Genomic DNA, 5,405 nt, shown 5'->3' with positions numbered 1-5,405 from the left:
AAGGCATTTAATCAAGACATTTAAACTGATTTGACAGACATTGCTCCTCTTGACTCAAGTTACCCTAGCAAATACAATGACAACTGTTTTTTCCTAACTTATAAATTAATTTTATTTGGGTACACTGTTAAATAGATTAAAACTTTTAATGAGATATGGATGGGATAACAAATACTTAAGTGCTTTGCAGCTTTGCATAGTGACTTTCAGGTTATTTATGTGTCTGTTTATTTGAGGAACACTTGTGTCTCAAAGGAATCCTAAATAGAGTCTTAAAAACCAGCTCTGGTCGCTTGTTGGCACTGGGTGGTCTGTCTGTGGGAACCTGTGGAAAGTGAGGGAGCAGCTCCACGGGTGTGAGGTTACAGCAGTTTTGTCTGACTCGCAGTTCTGCTCCTACTGATGTGCCAGACTTGAAATATTTACCTGAACAACTGTAGCCCAAACCTAAGACTAGCTCGTTGGGTTGACTAAGTAGAGGATTAAAAGATATGTAAATGGTTTAATTTTCTCCTACTCTATATGTGGTTCATATGTAATGTCTGTGTAAGTGGCCGTTGTATAGACCTTTGAATATGAGTGGCTGGGATGTAAGCATGCACATTTTGTAAATATGACATTGTGAAACCTACGAGTGTTCTCATGGCTTGACATTTCTCTGATCAAATGTGACAAATGTTGGTTAATTTTATGCCAGTTACTCTGGAGAGTCCTTTTGCCTCCGTGATGTCTTACCAAGTTAAGAAGTTTCCCAGCCTCACAGAGTATTTGCAACTCAATCCAGATAAAGGCAGCATTTGAACTGTTTGAAGAGGTAGGATGTCAAAGGTAATTTGAATAGTTCATGTCTGAGTTGTCTCTAAGCAAGGAATAGTTTTACAATCTCATCTTCCTCCTCAAGGCCCATATGAAGCTAGTACTTGTATCAACACAACCACGAGAGAGAGTGTATCTTGCAGATAGTTGCAGGAGTCCAGTGGCTCACACCAAAAACACTAATGTTTTTTTCTGCCATGTGTATTCTGTCAGTAAACCTGTCATCACTCCTCGGGTGTGAGTGCTTAGGAGACAGGGAAGGAGCTATTCAAGGCAGCCAAACTTAGAGACTGAACTTAGACATCAACCTCAAGAGAGTGAGTCTGGTTACCTAAATCAAGTTCCTGCCCTGTATCTCCCTCAAGAGGAGCCCATCTCCCTACTGACTTATAAAACTAAGTCTAAAACCAACCTTAAACCAGTGAATACTCTATTTTGTGTCAAATTCAGACAAGCCAAGGTGGAAATAGTGAATGGAGTCCTCAAGTCTTACATTAAATACGCTGCATGTGCTTGAAATGAAAGTGTATTTTGACTGAGAGCTCTTTTTTCTGAGGTTTTGTCATTCATTCCAGTTAAACAGAGGTAAATATACTCCCAGGACTTTCAGCAGTTTGATTAAAAATTATACTGCTGCTTTAATGAATAGATTTAATTTCCAGTGGTACGTGTGACAACAGAATCGGTTAGGTGTCTGTGCAAGGGAGGATAAGCACAACCCTATTCAGGATTCCTTTATGGGTCATGAACAGACAGAGCAAAAGGGCCCAATACTGTGTCCATTTGCCCTCAGCGTTCAATGTGGAGGCATGAAAACAAGCGGGCGACTTGCCTGCTCGCTTCCCCACCATAAATCAGGCCTGCCCTCGCCCTCAGTGGGGCTGTGCTGGTGTGACAGTGATGTAGCGCTGAAGAAAACCAGGGTCAAGGACTGCAGGTTGCCGTGATAGAGATGGATCACTCTGCAAGTTGTGCTTCCCGTGTGCTGCCTCTCCAAGGTGAAAAGAAGGGCTCTCGTGAGACTGCCTCAAGGCTCTTAGTTCCACTAAGGCGCTGTATGTCGGATTTAACAAGAAACTACAGCAGAAGGAACAATCAGTGGTAAGTCTATTGAGTAAATCTGTATCCTACGTGGAGCAGAGAGACGCTTTCTGCTGTCTCTGAATATGTTGCTTTTGGGTTCCGTAGGAGGAACACAGAAGGTATCTTATAGCAACAGCCACACTCGGTCCAGATAAAGGTAGCAGCGTTGTGATGGAGGATGCACCATCACAGCTTCAGTTTGGTCAGGTGTTCTGTTTTTCCTGGAGGTGATTTGGACTGTGTTACCAACATTATGTGTGTTAATCTGTGATGGATTTATTTGCAAAGGGTTAAAATTGGGAGGGGTTGAAACTCTGCATAGCTGTGACCTGGAGCTTGACCTGATTGTGGAGTGTTGTCTCGCTGCTGTAATAAAACATACATTTTCTTTAATGAATCTGTACATTTGATAACGTACAAACGTCTGATTATTTTATTTTTTGCTCTAAATGACTCACATCATTAAACAATTTAAAGTGTCTGAAAACCCAGGTTGTAATTATTGAGTAGATACCAGCTCCTTGCACAAAGCACCAGAAAACTTGCTGTCGGAGAACATTTGCCTCTGGTTTGTTTATTCACATAAGTGTGAAGGTGTCTTCATTTATCATTTCTTGAAATGGAGTTGGACTTAGTTTTTAAAACAATTATTTTATAATAGTTTTTAAGGAAAAATTTTTTCTTCCTCCTCTGTTGTTTTTCCCCTGTCTGACCTTTTAATGTATTTCAGTGACAGCTTGACATTTGAGGGCAAAGTGTTTGTCACTGACCGTTTGAAGGTGACTTGAAAGAGACCTCATCTCTGTTCAGACCCCACAGCAACCCACTGGAAAGAATCCTTTGGAAAATGTGACTTCAGTCAGCGCCTGGGCTTCCCCTGCTCTTAGGATATGGGTAGGTGAATAATGCAAAGGGCAGGAAACCAGAAACTGGGAAATAATTTTTCAGATAATCTTTGGTAAGCAGTACATGCCGTGGGTCAGAGTTCCCTTTCAGTGGCACTCAGGGACACTGAGAATAACATTACATTAATAGGGTTATGAGAAAAATAAATCTGTGATAAGCAAGGCCAGGCCCAAAAATCCCAAATGCCTCAAAGGATTGTGCTGCTTGAAAGAAAAGAGATAGCCAGGTGCTGGAATGTAAATTTTCTGTACGAATCTTGATAGAAGATATATCTTACAGCATCACACTATTTCAGAATACAGTAATTTCATAAAAAATAATAGATGTTTCTTGTATGTTATTTTACCTTTATAGATTTGGGGTTGATGCATAGATCCTGGAACATGATTTGACTTTGCAGGATGTATCACTGTAATGATTTCCAAGATGAGGGTTTGAGTGTTATGTTCCTCTCTCTTAATGAATTTTGCAGATTTAGATGTCTCAGAGCAGAACAAATTCTGCTTTCCCAGACTCCAGCAACAGCTCCCACAAGAATTACAGTACCCATATCTGTATTCTCTGGTATGTTGTACACTCTTATGTTTTATAAAACAAATTAATTTTAAAGGTCCTTGCACAAAAAATTTTTACTCACAGAGACAGTCCTACTGCGTGCAGTACTGGTAGCGTGCAGTAGCAGGATTTTACTCAGTGGATTGAGAGCTGTAACGTGGGATCCTCTTTTGTTGTGTCTCCTCCCCCTCAGTGTTACCTGACAAGTTTCATGTTTCCTCATTAGGAATTTGACTTCAAGGAATCTCACTGCAAGGTACTGAAAGGAGAACACTGTCTTCTGTCCGCTCTGAGAGCGTGCTGCTACGTGGAGATCATTATGTACAGATGTGTTACGTTACATCATGATAGTTTGCTGCTGAAGTGGATGAAAACTGAACATGAACAGTGGTTACAAGGAGTTGAAAAGGCCCAGTAATATGCAAACCACTGAGATCATGTCAAGAAATACATCTTTTCATACGTATTAGAAAATTATCTTTGCATGAATAGATGCACATTTATTTCCAACATCTAATTCTACCATCTGCTAAAACTGTTTGGATCTGTAATGTTTTCTTTAGAACGTGTGCTTTTTTCACAGCGTTAAAAAGACATGTCTGAAATGCAGTAGCTGCAGGCGTGCATATGGAAATCTCCTCTTGCACTGAAATCCTATTTATTTCAAATGTGTGCACTGCTTTGGTGTCAAAATACACCATCCTGGAGAGACACTGGATCAAAGAGAATACGTCTGTTAAGTCACCCGAGTGGTTCAAGGTAACCCCAGAACATTTTTCTTCAATACTTTTAAGGAGATAAACCAGACAAAAGCAGCTCTCTGACAGCTCACTTAGGCACGCAGCACCTATCACGAGATGGAACGGCGTGTCCGAGTCAAGTGGCACCCGAGAGCATGGCCAGGCACATTGGTGACGGGGCACGTACTGTAAGCCCTGGCTGGTGGCACCTGTTAGGGATGGGCACCGGGGGCCCTTTCATTCCAGGCATCCCTAGTTTCAGGTTAGCATCAGGCACATCTCCTGTCCTGGTATATCTCAATAACAGAACTGGAGATAAGAATTGCCCTGATTTATATTGACCCACAGACTGGAGAAGGCCTGGCACAAGCTCCTTTGTGCGTGGGTGATGTCGTGCCACTGATGTGAAAGTTCACACCTGAGCAGCAGGATGTGGTTTCCCATCAGGTACCCTGCCCGCCCCATCCCTTCGGGTGCACTTGGGCCATCCTCCCTTGTTTGCCCTGTATAGGCACGCCAGGGACGTATTTCAACAGGGGATCTTTTAACATTTCTTAGATTTCTGAATAATTTATTGTGTACTAATTTTCTTTGGCTCTTTTTTACTCCCTAGTTGGTTGCTACTGTGAGACTTTGGAAGAACACTGTGGAGTTACTGTTAGGTTATGTGGGACGACGAATGCAAGAAGTCGTGGAGGGTGCTTCCCTAGTCTGCACAAAGCTGCAGATGCAGGATGAGAAGTAAGGAAGAAGTACATTTCCTCCTAGATTTCTCTCCCACACCTCTTCCTGTAATTTGCCTTTCAGATGATCTCCCTCAGTATCCTCCAGTCCTTGTACTCTCTGTTCTTGGTCCCCTCCTTTTCCCTCTGTTCTCTGGGTAACCTCACCCAAAGTTCAGCCACTCGCTGTGCTGATGACTCAGAGATCTTGCTCTCTGTTCCTTACTTGTCTCTGTTGAAATTAAAATCTGAGCTTCTCTGAGATCTCCTCATACCTGAAACTGGATCTAGCTAAAAAAGGCCACATGATGTTTCTTGCTCAAACCCTCCTGTGCAGGCCCGTGGCATGATGCCGTGCCACTTTGCAGGTGTACAGCTGAGCGCTGGGTGAGGTGGCAGGGCTGTACAGGGCTGTACAGGGCACTGCGCTGCACTGCAGGTCTCATCCCCAGCACAGGGCACTTTCGTCCTCGGAGGAACAGGCCCCGTGAGCCATCTGCCACCTACTGCCATCATCACTAGTAGGAGCTCCAGGGGCTGCCTCGTCATGCAGGTCCATCACCTGAGGTGCCTTTGAGTGAAA

This window comes from Nyctibius grandis, chromosome 8 (assembly GCF_013368605.1).
Source record: "Nyctibius grandis isolate bNycGra1 chromosome 8, bNycGra1.pri, whole genome shotgun sequence".
Classification (NCBI taxonomy): domain Eukaryota; kingdom Metazoa; phylum Chordata; class Aves; order Nyctibiiformes; family Nyctibiidae; genus Nyctibius; species Nyctibius grandis.
This window is presented reverse-complemented; position numbering follows the sequence as displayed.